The following is an 18,495-nucleotide window of genomic DNA, read 5'->3' on the forward strand; positions in this document are numbered from 1 at the left end:
CACCTCTTTTCAAGTGCCACTCACTTTGGTCCCAAAGTTACGTATTTGCCACTATGGAGAATGTTGACCCCAGTGTTATACCAAGACACATTTAACACCAAAGAAAATAATTCCATCTGCCTTAAATACCATTCCTGTGATAAGCTTGATGTTCCTTACCCAGGTGAGGGGTGCCTCTGTCATGTGTTGCAGCTCACATCTGGGCCTTGAAGCCTATGAATGCCTGAGGCATACAAGTGTCAACAAGCCGAGTGATGCAAAAGGCACAGTTGTCCCAGGGTCTGGCTTTTCAAAGGGGTTTGGAGCTCCAGAACCCTTTGAAAGGCTGTGGAAGCAATGTGCCAGCCTGTGCATGGCTCTGAGGGAGCATAGGGAGGAGGGATGACTGCCCCATACCCCACCCCTTCTGCCCTTGGCCCTGCCTCTGCTGTAGCATTCAGGAGTCCCATGGGTGTAGAGTGTAATATCCCCCTTCCCACCAAGCCCTGGGTGGCTGTTGCGGCAGATGAACATCACTCTGCTAATTAGCACCTTCCGCCCTCCAGCTTCCACTTACCTCCCTCAACCAGAGCTGGCAGATGCTGTGCAGCTTTGTGTCTTACCTTTGCAACTGCAGGAGAAAGGCACATGTTGGGAAACCTCTGATATTCTCTCTTCAGAGAGAAACAAAATGTGGAGATGCACAAAATAGGACACAGGATAACCTAATGTGCAAGTTTCCAGCTAGATTGCTCATTTCAGATGCAGGAAAACAATACAGAAAGAAAAAGCAGTCAAGTAGCACTTTAAAGACTAGCAAAATATAGTTTATTAGGTGAGCTTTCGTGGGACAGACCAACTTCTTCAGACCATAGCCAGACCAGAAATACAGAAAGAAAGCATATTAAAGCTCAGAGATAGAGAAAATGCAATGACTCATTAACATTTTGTACCTGCTGCCTCACAATGGCTCCTGTATTAGTTATATAGCACCACACATATAAAATGCAGTGGATAATGTGACACAGTCATTATTATTGTAGCATTCGGGAGTCTTATGGCTGTGGAGCGTCATACCCCTTTAAAAAACAGTCTGGCGTTTACAGCTGAAGCAAGCCTGAAAGCAATGAATTTCCCGGGGCACCACCCTCGTGGTAAGTAATCAGGTTATGGAATAGGAAGGGGAGGCTGAGTATCTGACTAGAAGCAATGCAAACTGTGTCTCAGAGACTGCTCACTGCAACTTTATTATGAGTGCTGGTTGAGTGCATTAAGGTAAGGACAGGCCTGTTAACTTTGTTAGGACTTCTTCCAGATGACTGTTGTAAAGAAGACATAATTAGTTCTTTATTTTGGCTTGCGTCCTTTACACATGGACCAGTTCCCTATTATACTGGGTACTCTGCAAACCCAGCATGAAAACATGACCATGGCTCTGGAAAGCCAAATATTACTATGCATTTTGTGCATTTGGCCTTCTTGTGGTTTTTTTTTTTTTAAACTTTGCAAGCCATGGTTTTGTCTTAAGTCTTGTTTGTGTTTTGGCATTTAATTTTCTGTAGCTGCTAACTGTGGGTGTACACCCAGAGAGAAAACATATGTGATTCAAGCAATGTTCAAGAGAGTTAAAGGTCTGGGGGAGGGAGGCAGGACAGCAACTGTAGGTAAAGGGGAAAAAAATTTAATCTGCCTTGGCTTGGAGATTGTAGGCAAAAACAATCAGTTAACTGGTTTCTGAAGAGCCTGTTGCCAGGGTCTTACAGGGCTACTCTCAGGGGTGAAAGTAACTGAAACTTTCTTAGTTACTGTTCTGCTGCAACTCACATCCCTGCCAGTTTTTTAAATGCCCCCTGCTGGTTTTTGCCACAGCTCACCCAACATTTGCTGGAGCTGTGCACCTGCTTATTTTCACTTCAGCCTCCTCCTTTCAACCAATGAGGAACAGAGGTGGGATTGAAAATGTAAGGGCTACTGGTAGAGATAGAGCTTGCCTTGGGTGTAGCGTCTGCTGCAGAAGCAGAAACTGACACTTAAGTCCACTAAGTTAAGGTATAAATGGATGGTTCCTCTTCTGGCTCTCAGTCATCCCACAGAGTTTCATACTGTCACCCATTTGTGGATGGCCTCATTATTTGGATGGAGGGTTGCAAAAAATAAATAAAAGGCCTCTTAAAAATAGCTCAAGCTGGCCACCCATGAGCATTTTTTTAAATAAAATCTTCCCTATTATTTTTAAGCATGCTAAAGTAAAAGTGCCTTTCATATTTATGTCTTAGTTCTAGGCAATGTGAAATTATTTTTCATTATCTAACTTTAAATAAAGAATTTATTTTAGGAATGGAATTTGCCACCACATTCTGGGGACGATAACTTCTTATTTAAATTCATTATTATAATAGACTGGTAATGGAGAGCTATTCATACAATAGGTGCTGCAAAAATATTTGATTCTATGTTGCTGGACTTTTAGCCTGTATACACAGGATTCCTATACAAATTATCCCTAACTGACTCTAAATTCTTATAGCAGAGCCATAAACCACAGTTAATGCAAGAAAAGGTACTCAAAATTTCTGAAAATATTTGTCCTCTGTTGCACATAGTCAGACTCCTCTTTTTCTTACACCAGCAATTGTTGTGCTCAATTCCATTTGTCTATTCAAATTAGAAGTAATAATCAGGTGGTTCAGTTATACTTAGTAAATACGCTAAATAGTCCCTGTAGTTGTTCATTAAAACTTACATGAGATATGTATCAGTTACCAAAGAGCTTGAACAAAACAGAGGTAAATGAACTTTCTGAAACCCGTTGTCATAGCCAAGAAGCGTGCAATGCATTAAAAGTGATTTCATGGCTTAAACTTCATCCAAAGTGCCATTAGCTTTAAGTCCAATTTTGGATTGTCAAGAGGAATATTTACAATAGTAATTTTGGATCATTATCTTAGCATTCCAATGCAAATAGACATGATTTAATTCATTATCACTGGCATTACATCTTTATTTTGCCACCAACTGGTGCCTGACATTTCCCAAACTACCAGGAGGAAATGCTAATTAGCCCAGAGTGCTCTCTTACCCTTTCTTAACTTCATCATGTTTTTTAATTCATCAGAGCAAGATGAATTGCTCCCCTGCTTCTGGTCATCTGTTCCCTCCCTGCCCTGCTGTCTCTCTGAGGTAGATGGCAAATGGCAACTGTGGTCAAGCTACTAAAATAATACCACACTGTCTGTCTTTGTGCACAGGGTCTAGCAATGAGCAGAGCAGTGTATTTTTTTTAAAAAAGACCCTTTTCCTCAACCCCCACCCACCCATCCACCCACCCACCCAATTTAATTTAAAAATCTAAAGTGATCTCTGGGGTGGAATGGTACCTGCATTAATATGCAAATGAACTGCCAAGAAAGTTCAGATTTGCATTTAGACTGGACAAAGGGGAAGGAAATGGCTTTCTCATGCTGTTCCCTTGCATCACCACAGTTCCACAAATTACTAATTCCAGAAACTATGCCAGAAGGGACTTTCTCACTTCATTTCATTCATGCTCAGGTGCGTTTGATTCATCTCAATATGCCTGGCATTTTACTGTAAACCTGTACATTTTAAGTGAGGCAGCAAAGCCTTTGAGGTTCTAAGAATTGAGTGTCTCAAAAAAAAAAAAAGGTAAGCACTAAATGAAGGCTTCCCTCTTGATGGGAGTGAGAATAACAGTAAGCAGGGGGTAAAGTAATCCTGTGACTGTTTCCCTAAAAACTAACAATTAGGAGAACAGCATGTTCTGACCATTAGGGACTAATATCATTCCTGATTGCATATATACCACAAATGGGAAATTCATACACTGAATGTCAGATATATTAAAGAAAAAAGATCTTTACATAAGTGGATTAAACCTATATAACCAGCTTTCGAGTGGATGGAATTTAGACAGCTCATGCAAGTCTCCTGATGTGGAATCAGCAGTTTAGATGGCTTTAAAATGGGGAATCACTTTGAGGTTAATGCCCAGTTCCTGTTCAGTACACTCCTGCTGTATAAAATCACAGGAAATTTCAATGATATTTCAAAAAATACTTTCTTGGACCCTCTTTAGGTCTGAGATTTATCCTGATGGGAGAAACACTAGTAAACTTCACTGCACCAACTGAGTTGGAGAGTCTATATCTGAAAATAGCCCTGTGCTTAATGACTTAGGAGCCTCACTGGGCAGGTACTTTTCAAAAATAGGTGTTAAAAGTACCTGCCCTGGAGCATCAACAAATAAGAATTTCCAGGCCTATTTTATGTTTGCTGCTTAAGCTTTCTAGAAGAATTTTTCCCCTTCTGGCTACTGCAGGAATGAAAATACTATAACTCATCACACTTATAACTCATCACATTTCTGTTTGCCAACATTTATTTAGCCTTTGGTTTGTGCGGGGTGGGGTGGAGGGAATGGCAGCTCCTTACTCCTGGGATTATGTTTTGATGTGTCTGTTTTCAAATGTACATGAACTGAAGTATTAAATTTTATAGAAAATCAAGGAAGATTATCAAGCTAAAGACTCTACCTATATTTTTCTTTCACTGCTTTATTCAAGGAATTACTCACGGGTTAAGGAGTAGGTTGACAGGAACCAAAGCATCAGCTCAAGCCCACAATTTGCAACACAGACTAGAATTGTGTGTCTCGCAGAAGTTATATGCTAAATTTAAAATAATCTGAGTTTAAGGGTAACTGGCTGTGGAGAGCATCCTGGACTTGAGTCTCTTTTGTTCATTAATGAAAAGATGCAGAGCACTTTGATTAGTGCAAGGTCAATGTGAAATACTACCATTCTGATGTAGTAGTGTTTTACTCCCACTTCGCTCAGTGACTGCACAAGGTGCAGAGAAATGTGAAATTCAGCTGCCTCTCTCTTTGAGAGGTTTTTTGTGGCTTGTTTTGTTTTTTAAAATGTAATAGAGCTGCGTGGGGGTGGACATTACATATCATGGAAGTTATCAAAGTTTGTCTTCATCCTGAATTGGAGCACAATCAATTAAAAAAAACTGGAATGCCATGTGAAGAAAATTCCCCAAGACAATTTGTGTCAGGTCATTCAAAATGTTTTGTTTTGACAGAATCAGATTGGATAGGTTTGGTTTTTATTCTTTTTATTTTGAACTAGTAAAATAAACAAAATATCAAAGATGCTTCATAAGAGAAATCAATTTTTTTTTTTTTTTTTGGAAAATGCTGAAATGGGTCATTTTGATGATGTTGGGGTTTTTTCCCTTCTACAAAAATGATTTCATGATCCACTTCTGTTTGGATGGAATTCCATATTCCCATGGAATATGGTTCCATCAAAACTTTTTTGACTAGCTTTAGCTTTATATGCAGTGTTGTAGCTGTAGCACTCCCAGAACATCAGAGAGGTGATGGGATGAAGACCTGAAGAAGAACCCTGTGTAAATTTGAAAGGTTGTCTCTGTTACTGTCAGAGGGAAAAGAAATTACGTTACCCATTTTAGCTCTAGATCTGTGATTTAGTTTTCTTTTTTTTCTTTCTCATATTGTATTTCCCCCAATTTAATTTTCATTTTTTTTTATATCCCTCCTTTTATACCAGTGTTTGATTTGTGGTCCTCTTTGGTTTGCTCTATGTGACTTGTGTGCTTGTCCTAGTCTTGGCAATCATTCTTTATAAACAAACAAGTAAACAAAATCAATAGCTTTACTTAGACTTTCTCGCATATTATTATTTTAGCTGTCAGTTTTCATTTGATCTCTAATCCTGAATGCAGTTCCTCTAGTGTTTCTAATGCAGTCTGAATAGGTAGTTGACCTAGAACAGGGGTTCTCAAAATTTGGTTTGGGACCCCATTTTACTGTGGTTACCCAGGCTGCTGTTAGACTTTCTGGGGCCCCAAGGCTTTAGCCCTGGGCAGGGGAGCTAAGGTTACATGCTGGACCCCATCCAGAGGATGGGACTTGGGTTAGTGTGGGCTTCAGGCCCTCCTCCAGAGATCATGTAGTAATTTTTGTTGTCAGAAGGAGATTGCAGTGCAATGAAACTGGAGAGCTACTGAGCTAGAAGATATAAACTAACAGGGTGGTCTCAGACCATTCCCTCAGTTAGCATTGTACTGGAGGTCATTAACACATCTCCTTCTTCCTTGTTTCAAAGATAGTCTTTTTAACTGATTGAAGAAGAAGGTAGGTGAGGGGGAGAGAATCAGAGCCAGTAGAACGGAGCATGTGTCCCGTGTTTTTCCCAGTAACTGCAGTCCAGGCATCTGTGAGTAATCACCTCAGAAGTCTTTTTGGTGTCATCTAGTAGAGAAAAAGCATGTGCTTTTTTCCACCAGAAATATGTCATGATATCAAGTTCTATAGAAGTAGAATATGATGTGAGTCATTTGACATAGGACCTGACTATTCAGTGGGAAAACTGGGGAATTGGCAGAAGAAGAGGAAACTTTTTGTGAGGAGAGTTCTTCCTCACAAAAACTTGTCCTTTTTACCATTTTAGTATGAAAGAAGGATTTGCCCATCCAGTCCTTTCCATAACACCATATCTCCTGCACCAGGCTTGTCCTCCACCCATATCCTGGGATCTCAGTAGGATGCCAGGGTTCTCCATTTAGAGACCTGTTGTATCTGTGTCCCTGTCAGCAGGCAGCATGGAGCAAAGAACTCACCATGGACACTCACAATCTTTTCATAGAAAGAATGCTCTTTTTTCCCGGGTAGAGGCCAGGCCTACACTAGGAGAGAGAGCCAACCTAGCCTATGTGACTCTAGTTATGAAAATAGCATAGCTGTCACCGATGTGCCTTAGGTTGAATTTCTCCACGATCCCCAGAGTGGGAGGTCAGTGGATTCAGAGAATCATAGAATGCTAGGCCTGGAAGGGACCTTGAGAAGTCATTGAGTCCAGCCCCCTGCCCTCATGGCAGGACCAAGTACTGTCTAGACCATCCCTGATAGACATTTATCTAACCTGCTCTTAAATATCTCCAGAGATGGAGATTCCACAACCTCCCTAGGCAATTTATTCCTGTGGTTGACCACCCTGACAGTTAGGAACTTTTTCCTAATATCCAACGTAAACCTCCCTTGCTGCAGTTTAAGCCCATTGCTTCTTGGGATAGAACAAGTTTTCTCTCTCCTCCTTATGACACCCTTGTAGATACCTGAAAACCGCTATCATGTCCACCCTTAATCTTCTTTTTCCCAAACTAAACAAGCCCAATTCTTTCAGCCTTTCTTCACAGGTCATGTTCTCTAGTCTTTTGATCATTCTTGTTGCTCTTTTGTGGACCCTTCCCAATTTCTCCACATCTTTCTTGAAATGCGGTGCCCAGAACTGGACACAGTACTCCAACTAAGGCCTAACCAGTGCAGAGTAGAGCAGAAGAATGACTTCTCATGTCTTGTTCATATCATACCTGTTAATGTATCCCAGAATCATGTTTACTTTTTTTGAAACAGCATCACACTTGACTCATATTTAACTTGTGGTCCACTATAAACCCTAGATCCCTTTCTGCCATATTCCTTCTAAGACAGTCACTTCCCATTCTGTATGTGTGAAATGGATTGTTCCTTCCCAAGTGGATCACTTTGCATTTGTCTTTATTAAATTTCATCTTGTTTACTTCAGACCACTTCTCCAATTTGTCCAGATCATTTTGAATTTTGACCCTATGCTCCAAAGCAGTTGCAATGCCTCCTAGCTTGGTATCATCTACAGACTTAAAAAGCGTACTGTCTATGGCAATATCTAAATCGTTGATGAAGATATTGAACAGAACTGGTACCAATACAGACCCCTGCGGAACCCCACTTGTTGTTAATGGTTCTCAATCCTACTGGAAAGGTATAACTACTCGCTGAGTATGGTTATCCAGCTAGTTTTGCACCCACCTTATAGTAGCCCCATCTAAGTTGCATTTGCCTAGTTTATTGATAAGAATATCATGTGAGATGGTATCAGATGCCTTACTAAAATCTAGGTATACCACATCCACCACTTCTCCCTTATCCACAAGGCTCATTATCCTATCAAAGAAAGCTATCAGGTTCATCTGACATGATTTGTTTTTTGCAAATCCATGCTGGCTGCTCTCTCTCAGCTTACCACCTTCCAAGTGTTTGCAGATGATTTCCTTAATTACTTGTTCCATTATCTTTCCTGGCACAGAAGTTAAACTGACCGGTCTGTAGTTTCCTGTGTTGTTCTTATTCCCCTTTCTATTGATGGACACTATATTTATCCTTTTCCAGTCTTCTGGAATCTCTCCTGTCTCCCATGATTTTCCAAGGATAATAGTCATTCTTTTCTTGGTATGAAAGCAGGTGGTAGGAATGCTTAAAGAACTTCTCTGCTGAACTCAATGATCTGAATTTATTGCTTCACTGCTAAGACTTGGAAAGAGATTCTTTTAGTAATTACATTACCTAACAACATAATTGAAGCTAAAGCAGGATTACATGGGGCATGAGTGTGCAGAAGATATAGTACATATGGTATACAATTGACCAGTTTGTCAAACACTGTACAGTGGTTTCCCAGAATCTGGCTGTTTTATGTTAGAATCTGTGTGTGGTGGAATGCCCTTGTCACTTACGTCTTGGGGTCAGGTTTCATTTTGTGGCTCTGGTTTCTTATCCCTTTTGAAACTCAAAGGGAAAAAAGGGAGTTTTAAAATAATGTTTTCAGTTTTACCTGTGCTCATCATCCCTTTCTTCCTCTTACCTTGACATTGAAACTCCACCCAACACACGAGGCTATGTTCTCAGTAGGCTCATAATGCCGAGATCTAACTTTGAATGGTGCCCTGACTTCAGCAGCTCTTCTGACTTGCACAAAAGGTGACTTTTCTTACTATTTTAAAATTGTTCTTTGCTCTTCATCTCTGGTTTAGTCAGGGAACCACAGTGATCTCCTCAGCTTGGAGTGCTTTGTCACAATTAGAATCTTTAGTAAACCCCTAGTTAGGGCTCTAAATGAACAGCGGTGCTCCAGGAGAAGGCTTGTATGAAGGCTAATCGAGGTATAGTTACAGTAAGGAACACAAAGTCTGATCCTTCCTGTAACTCCTCCTCCTTAATAAAAAAGGAAAAAGGACATGAAAGGGGGAAAAAATAAGTGACAGTGAGAGAGCACCTTTTCTCTTCCGTGTCCCTTAGATCTTCAGGAAGGCTTTGAAGAAACATTTTTTTTAAACATAAAAGTTTTTTTTTCCTTTTTATGTTTTGTAAGCCTATACCTTTTAATGCAATGACCATGACCCTTCGTTTAAACCACTGTGTTTTATCTGAGGGCCCACAGCACTACTGAGCCACACTAGATTTAGTGGTTAGAAAGAATTCTTTCCAATTGGTTTCCTTTTATTTGATATTTTTGTAATCCTCTCCTGCACACGCTTTCCTAAAGCAAGTGTTTTAGGCTAAAAAATGTTAAACTGTGTTGGGTTCCTCATCTGAAACTTTGAGATGTTGAAATTATGATTTCATATCTACAAGATGGATTTTGATCTTAATACTCCACACTTGTGTGAATGTCTATTAAGAAAATAGAATATCCAATATAATGACCATGCAGCTATGAAAGCTGGAATTTGCTCTGAGTCAATAAAAGGGTAATATTTACCCTTCAAGTACGCACTGACTTAAGAATATACCAGACTTCATACAAGAAGACATGTTTGGTTTTATCTTTTCTTTCTTTTGATCGCCTGACTCTTCTGGTTATCTCTGCTTGCTTCCTTAAGAAACTTTATTAGGTCTTTTAGTTTACAGTATGATCTGACAGATGTTTGTGATATATATGGGCTTCATTTTTTGCCTTGAGGTTGGTACTTAGTATGAACAAAACTATTCCAGCAAGTGGGAATTTGGCATGTTTCGATCAACAGCCTTCCTAAAGAAACTACTGTGAATTTGTCATGACTCTGCTGTCAGTTTCTCCAAATGTATAGCACATCCTTGGCCCAGCTCATCCGTCATCCACATATGAAGATGAGTCTGTGTCTTACTTTACAACTGTCCAGCCCCTCTGGCTGGCATATGAATATAAGATGCTATTGGGTTATTTTTGTCCAAGGCATGGTTTTGGTTTGGTTTTGGGTTTTTTTTGTGGCTATGGGATGAACAATGAATTCCATACATTCTGTTAAGGTGTTCAAATTTTTGTTCTATTCCAAGTGGAAGAAATTTGTAACTCAGGCACCACTCTGCTGGGAAATTTGTGTAGGATAGCATGTAAAGTAGGTCCAATGAGTTCAGAAGAATCCTTGCTAGAAGACCACATTCTGCTGGCTGTTGCAAAGTAATCTGAAATCTTGGCGCTGAGCCCTTTTCTACCCACTTTGGGAGAGATAATAGCATGGCTGACATTAGCCTGGAGGAATCTTGATATCAAGGTAATATGAGACTCAGTGTAACACAGACTTGCTGATAATGTTAGAGAGAATGTCTTTGTGCCCTATCCCACATAGCACCAGAGGCACTCAAGCTTATGTTTAAGTGACAAAGTCTCATCTTCATTTGACTAGCCTTGATCATTTACATATCTATAGTCAGTTAGGTTTCCAGCACAGTGTTGTCTGAAATACCACAATTCTTTTCTGTTTCAATTACAGAGAAGGTCTGTTGTAGCTCAATGGCTATGTTGAATATTTTTAATGGTGATTGCACTTGTCATTTTCCAGGAAACAGACCATTTTGCTGCTTTTCAAGACTAAAGACCTCTTGACAAACTCAAGAATCTGATGCTAAGACTGGATATACTCAGCTAACTTTGCCAAGCTGAGCTATTTAAACAGCTACCTTCAGTAAGGTTTCCACTTCTCCTTCACTTCGGTCAAGATCTTTAAATAACATGATGTCTATAAGTCTTGCTATTCTGAGTGTGGTGGAATCTAATCCTAAAAAATTGGGTCAGGTGATAAAGGCCAGAGTTACTGTGGAAATTAGGAATGCAGTTGTGGGTGTTTTCCTCTGTTTCTTTAACGTTCTCTGCAAGGAGCTGGGGATTTTTAGACCCATGTAAGTCAGGAAATGGTTTTTGTTCCAGCTCTGGAAGAGTAATTGAAAACATTGCATCCCAATCTATGTTTCTGTGAAGTAAATCTGTAGGTGAAATGGCTGGGAGAAGAAAGACTAGGACCTTTTACCGTGTAGGACAAAAGACTTATGCAGTTATGTGACCTCCGGCTCTTGGTTACCTGTAACACCCATTAAATGGGGATTGAGTGTGGAATGTCAGTAAAGGTTTATTTAATCTCTCTGTTAGAGTAAGGACCAATTGCAAGTAAGTTCTAAGATGTATTTAGAGTAATCCTTTTAATAGTAATAAGGTAGCATGCCTTCAATTCTGCCAATTAAAAACTGACATTCCAACAACATTCTTCTTTTGCTTTGCTTTTTGCAGTGCTTTCACCTATGCCACCTGTGATGTTTGTGTATCTTGGTGACCTTTTCAACTGTTTATTGTTCTTGTTTTTCTGTCTATATGAGAGAGATGGAATTCTCCAAGGGAAGTTACTTGAACATTCAGCTACCTACAATATTACAGTGAAGAAATTGGCATTCAGGGCAGCCTGTGCATACTGTATCAGGACTTACTTAAGAATTTTTCCTAATTTTCTTTATTTTGGAGGATTTTGTCATTATTTGGGGAGGAAGGGGGATTTCTACTTGTATATATCAGAATTAATCTATGGGCTTCAATAAAATTAGGTCAAAATACCCTAGCTGAGGAGCCGGCCTGTTCTGTGTTAAGCATAACATTCTCTTCAGTTTTCAAGACATACAAAAAGGCATTCTGTGTATTGAGACCTTATAGTATATTTCAATGGCAATTGCTAGGAGACTCAGTGAACATCTGTTTCTCCCTGCCCCCCAGTAGTTCTTTCCTTCCTTTGCAGAAGGAGGGAGAGAAAGGAGGGGCTGTCTAGGGGAAGGGGGGCATTTGACTATTGTGGATTACCATTTGTGAGCCTCATAGACATTTCCTTATGAAGCATTTGAATGAGGAAAGGGCGGATGCTGAAACTGGGTTAAGGGATAGGATCCATACCTTGAGAGAATCATGGAAGAAAGAAAGAAAATAAGAGTGGGAGAAGAAAATCTGTGAGGTAGTATGCAAAACCTGGTGTACTAAAAAGTCTTCAAATCACAAGCTACAGATATTCATAAACAGATGCCTTGAGGTACATCCTTTGGATCAAATGACAAGAATTTGTTGCATATGAGGACCTTGGAACAGAGCAGGACAAGAACAATTTGATGTTCAAATCAAAAGAAGAAAGTGGGAATGGCTAGGCCACGCTCTCAGAAAACCATTATCCAGCACAGTCCATCAAGCTCTCAAATGGAATCTGCAAGGAAAATGCAAAAGAGGAAGACCTTGGACAATGTGGAGAAAATCTACTGAGATTGAAGGGATGACAACTAGGTTACTCCTGGAGTCAGCTGGAAGATTTGTCCCGAGACAGGGTGAAGTGGAGGAGACTCGTAGATGATCCATGCTCCGCTCAGAGCACAAGGGCTTAAGCCAAGTAAGACAATGTAACTTATGTTAGTGATGAAGTGCAGAGTGGGAACATGAGACCAACTGTGGTGGGGGAACAAGATGCAAGATAAAAGCCCAGGTAAAAACTGTGCAGAATATGAAAAAGAAGATGAGGTATTCAGTTTAATATGATATACCAAATGCAATAAAAGCAGAGACAGAATAAAATATTCCACATAGCATTATTAAAGTAAGTCAACTCTGAAATAAGGAAGCCAACTTTAGGGGGTAAGAGGTCATTTAATTCTCCATAGTCAGTGGATCCTTGGACTCCTCATGAAAGAGTGACAGATTTCAGAGAGGGTGGAAGGTAATTTGAGACTAGTAATTGTACAGAGATCACTATAAATTGATTTCACCTAAATTGGATTGACCTACAACTTTGACACTGAGATGGGCAAACTTCCAGCACATAACCTAGAGTGAAAAGCTGGTGTCATTTTGTTTCATAATTCGTTTCCCCAAATGTCTGCTGTTTTCTTCCAGTGTTTGTGCAGGAAAGTTGACTAATGTTCACTCTCAACGGTGAGATTCATTTTCCTTATTGCATTCAAAGCTGAAACATTTTTAATTAAACACCATGAATAGCTTGTTTAATGAAGTAGCTTAACTTTGGATCAACATGGCAGATGACCTGATCCGTTTCTCATGTTTGGGATTTTATTCTTTCAAATCAAAATATGATAAAGAACCAGAACAGTAATTTAAAGCTGTTCCCAGAAGGCTTGTAGCTCTGACTTCAATGGAGCTACACTAATTTACAACAGCTGAGGATCAACCCCTTTAATTCTGTAGCTTCAAATTCCAAATATAGACTGAAATGGTGGGGAGTATGTGCTATAGACAAGTATTTTCAAAAATATATTCTGATTCTCACTGTTGGCTTAGTCTGTGGGGTTGTCTCAGAGCACTAACTACAACCTGTGAAAACAAGATTGTTTCTTTCCCTCTGGAACTTTCTTGCATAAATATTTCAGTGGAATGGTACATAAATTTACAGAAGTTTTTGAGGTAAATTGAAAAGAGGAAAAAATAAGTCAGCCTATCTTGTGCTCCAATAAATATTACATTGGCTTTACGTAATAAAATTCTCTAAAGGACACAGAATTATCAAAGTTACCAGAAGATTTTAGAGGAGAGAAAGTGTATTTGAGAGGCCTAATCCATCTCGTAATGGATATTGATTTTATAGAATGTCTGTCTTTTAATATCAAGCTCTGACATCTACTCTGTGATACCTTATTATTTCCTGGTTTTTCTCTTCTATCCCTTTTATCATTGTCCATAATCTCTTCTGAATGATCATTTTCTTGAGAAAGTAAAGATGGTCTTGAACATTGTCAATATCCTTGTTTCTTTCTTGCTCCCATTTGATGGGTATCCTTGAATGAAATTCAAGTAATCTGATGTAAATAGGATGGAATTCATTCAGGCCATTTCTCCAGTTTGTCCACATTATTCTGAATTCTCATTCTACCTACAAAGCACTTGCTACACCTTCTCTCCAAACTGTGAGTGTAATTTCTATGTCATAATCTAAATAACTAAGAAAAGCTTTCATGCCTTCTTAAACTGTAATATTTTTCTGAGTTTTGATCTTATTTACTGGTGAGCTTTTATTTTGCACTTTCTCTTGTTTGGTTCAGTTGGGTGAGTGGGACACGAGAGGTTTTTTCACCTTTTCTTACTTTGACAGAAAAGGGAAGGGTTGTGGAATCTCCATCACAGGAGATTCTTAGGAACAGGTTAGCCAAACACCTGTCAAGGACAATCTAGACGGTGCTTGGTCCTGCTGTGAGTGCAGGAGACTGGACTCAACCTCTTGAGGTCTCTTCCATTAAATAAAGGGAAGAAGGATTCTTTTGAAGATGGGGTTTACTTTCGAAAGAGCAGCGTCTCCATTGGCTTTCTTCTTTTGAAATTAGAATTTGCAAAGGAGGTGTTAAATATGCACATTCATACCTCATTTGCATTTTGATTTACCTCATTTGCATACCTCTTTTGAAATAGGAATGTAAGTATAGATGCACCCCTAGTGTTCTATGATTCTATGTGAGGATGTTGAATGGAACCAGATGCAGTACTGATTCCTGTGAGTTCTCACTTGACATGCCCTTCAAGCTTGATAGTGAAGTAAAGTACTCTCTGGGAGTAGTTTTCCTAGCAGTATTGTACCCACCTTAGAAGCTCCATCTAGGTTGTATTTCCTTATTTTGTTTATGAGAAAGTCATGTCAGTTAGTATTAAAACCCTGAGTGAAGTCAATATGTACCACATCGACTGCTTTTCTCCATCCACAAAGCTTGTTACCCTGTCAAAGACTGTTGTTAGGTTGGTTTGACATGATTTGTTCTTGACAAATCTATTCTATTACTTTGCATCTTTTATTATTTTCTTCATGTTTGCAAATTGATTGCTTAATTATTTGTTCCATTATCTTCAGAACCTGAAAAGATAAGCTCAGCTCTTCATTTATTCTAGAATGTATTTCATCAGGTCCCAGTGACCTGTAGGCATCTGACTTGTTGAAGTAATTTTTAATTATTCTTTCCCTATCTTAGCTTTAGATCTGATCCCCTATATCTGTTTAGTCTATAAGGTGCCACAGAACTTCTTGTTGTTTTTGAAGATACAGACTAACTCAGCTACCTATCTGATCATTTTCACTGTCTTTCATTATATCAAACATGCAATCTCTACTAAACATTTGGTAAAAACAAACAAAACTCATTTAGCAGTGGTGCCATTTCTATATTTATTTTTTTTTTGTTATTGGCTTTCTCCTCTTATTGAGTAAGGGGCCTGCCCTATCCCTGGTCTTCCTCTTGCTTCCAGTATATTTACTGATTGGCTTCTGGTTTCCCTTTATATCTCTAGCTAGTTTAATCTTGATTATGGGCATTGGTCTTTCTAATTTCATCTCTACATATTTGTGTTATTTGGGCTTCCACAGAAAATGGGGAACAGGAGGAGCAGGGCTGCAGATGGATGGAATGCGCCCCCCGGGAAAAAAAGGAGAGTGTTAAGAAATACACAAGAGGTAATTATCCCACTCTACAGTGATTTGTCCTCAGCTGGAGTACTAGATCCAGTTATGGAAACCACATTTCAGGAAAGATGTGGACAAACTGGAGAAAGTCTAGAAAACATGACCTATTAGGGAAAAATGAAAATTTTGGTTTGTTTAGTCTGAAGAAGAGAGAAGTTGTCAAGTACATAAAAGGTTGTTAGAAGGAAGAGAGAGAAGATTAATTCTCCTTAACTTGTGAGGGTAGGAGAAGCAGCAAACTTTAGCAAGGACAGCTAAGGTAGGATGCTAGGAAAAAATTCCTAACAGTATAGGTAGTTAAGCATTTAAATAGATTGCTCAGGTAGGTTGTAGTACCTGTCACTGGTGATTTTAAGAGCAGGTTAGACAAACACCTGTCAGGCATGGCCTGGATAATATTTAATCCTTTCATGAGTGCAGAGACCTGGACTAGAATGCCTTTCAAGATCCCTTCCAGTTCGATGATTCTGTGATCTATCACAAATAGATCTTCCCAAAACTGCAACCGTGGAGCAGTTTTGTAACAGTTGAATTTTCCTGAGTACGTGACTGGTCAGTTTCCCTGGTCCCACCAGCACAGGGGAGCTGGGAACAAGGTTTCCACTTGATTCCCATCTCCCTGCCACTAGCAGGACCTGAAAAACTGACCACCCCAACAGGGCTGGTCAGTGTCCTGGCTCCCAGAGTGCCACCTGGCTCCCCACTCCCTGCCACTCTGGGAGCCAGACACCGCTTTTCCCTGGCTTGCCCCAGTGGCAGTGGCTGTCTGCCTACCTGGCTTCCCTCAGAGGGGAAACCAGGGGGGCAGACAGCTGCAGAGCAGCTTTGAATTGTGCGTAACTCATGTTAATACAAGTTAAGTGCTTCTCAAAGTGGTGCATTCTGAGGGTATACTGTAGTGTGAACTGATTCTTAGATTGATTTTTCCAAGACAGCTATGTTCGACCTAAAGTCCTAGTGTAAACCAGGCCTCTATCTTCAGCACATATCTGAGCTAAGTTGCTGGTAAATAGTGTGTTTCAAGGCTGCTTCTTTCACATATCTTCTGAAAGCCACACATGAACAGGGGCTTGCTCCTGGTGCAGGCCGGCACTAACTGGAGAGTTTCTACTGTAGCCCCATTTAATTTGACGATGGTAGTTTTAAATCCATGATATATATATCCTTGATATGTCGTTCTGACACATCTCAGTCATAAACTCTGCCAAATTAAGTACTTTGACCATTATACGTGACCATAGATCTTCTCCAGGTCCACAAAAACCAAGCTCAGCTGCTGTTTGTTAGTCTCTGAATATTAATCACTACAATAAACTGCTTAGGGAGGTTGTGAAATTTCTAGCACTGGAGATTTTTAAAAGTGGGCAACAAACACCTTTTGTGGGTGGTCTAGATAATACTCATTCGCGCCCTGATTGCTGGAGGTACACCACCTCCAGATGCCCTTTCCAGTCTTATGATTCTCTGAACATCACCATGAGAATTCATAGTGGAAAACTGGCATCAGTTGTGCTCCTTCCTGTCGTGATCAATAATGGCCCTTTTCAATCTTCTCTTGTACTTTCATCAAACTTTTGCATGTGACATCAGTTTAGTTCGGCAATAATTAGTGCACAGTATAATAACTACTTTCTGGACAAGCTCCAAATCTCTTCCCATCAGAGTCCTTTGTTCCAACTGGTACATCTCAATTCACTCACTTCTTTTAGCTTTCCCAGTTAAAAGTCAGGCAAGACTTGTGGAGAATGTCCTAGCCTTCTGGGTTGCACTGGACAAAGACATCTGTTAGAGTTCACATGCAGGGCCTTCCATATGAGGGTGTGGGTCCTGGGACAATTCTCTTCCCCCATCCCTTAACCCCAGCCTCCACCGTGCCTCTTGCTGTCCTTGCCACGCCCCCACTCCACCCCTTCCTTCAAGTTCCACCCCTGCGCAATGCTGGGAGCCAGCAGAACAGGTTGTGATCAGGTCACTCTGCTTCATGCCACTAACAGTAAATGCAGAGGAGGGCCCAACCCCTGCTGCTAACACCAGGCATCGTGCTACTCTCCAGGCTGACCTCAGCTTTGTCATGGGGTCTCCCAAAGTGCAGGCCCTAGGGCAATTGCCCTCAACCATCCTGTAGACAGGATGGCGCTGCTCACATGAGCATAAGGATGGGCTGAGATTTACAAATTAGCTGTCCAAACTTCACATCTTTGGTAGAAAAACAGATTTTTTTCTATTTGCCATATTTAGACTTACTTCAAGGACGCCTTAAAATTCTTGCTCATAGGACCTATGGGTATGTCTTCACTATGTGGAAGATTGACCTGATCAGGATCAATTTTCTGCAGTAAAATGAAACTATCTGGGGTCAACAGTCCACCCATGAATTCCTCAGTATTGTGAGGAGTAAGGGAGGTTGACGTGAGAGTTTACCCCATTGATGTTCCTCTGTGGGGACGGCCTGGTAAGTCCAGAAGTCAATTTTAGCTCTGCAATTGCTGTCGCTAACATTATGTATCTACAATCAACTTTAATATCTAGTGTAGACCTGGCCTTAGTGCCATGTTATAGATGTAGCTGTGTCGCTAGCTACCTTACTATGCCTTCCTAAGAAATGCAAGACCTAAGTCTATTTGCAGTTATATAGTAATGTTTAGCAGTTCATGATGAGCTGGAGAAAGCTGTTCACAAGATCTTGCAAGAAACTTGGAAAAGACCACAGCTCTCCTGTAATTTTTCCCATTAGACTCAAGGATAAAAAGGCAAGTATAACCAGTACTTCTATTCCATTATTCCTATAGCAGTGTTTAGAGAGAGAGTTCCTGCTTTACTGATCACTTCTTCCTTTCTGAGAGGGAGAAGTGACCAGTAAAACTCACTTTATAATATAAAGTTTAGCTGACATTTTTTTTTCTTGGTAACTCTTTT

The 18,495-nt window shown here is 40.1% G+C and overlaps 1 long non-coding RNA gene across 2 annotated transcripts in view; it reads left to right on the forward strand.

The window, feature by feature from the left end:
- Positions 1-1,183: 1,183 nt before the first annotated feature.
- LOC142020833 (uncharacterized) overlaps positions 1,184-18,495 on the forward strand; it is a 167,027-nt gene continuing 149,715 nt past the window's right edge. For both annotated transcript variants that reach the window (XR_012647513.1, XR_012647514.1), the window contains exon 1: positions 1,184-1,254. This is a non-coding gene — a long non-coding RNA (uncharacterized LOC142020833). The remainder of the gene's footprint in view (positions 1,255-18,495) is intronic.

This window comes from Carettochelys insculpta, chromosome 14 (assembly GCF_033958435.1).
Source record: "Carettochelys insculpta isolate YL-2023 chromosome 14, ASM3395843v1, whole genome shotgun sequence".
NCBI classification, from domain to species: Eukaryota; Metazoa; Chordata; order Testudines; family Carettochelyidae; genus Carettochelys; species Carettochelys insculpta.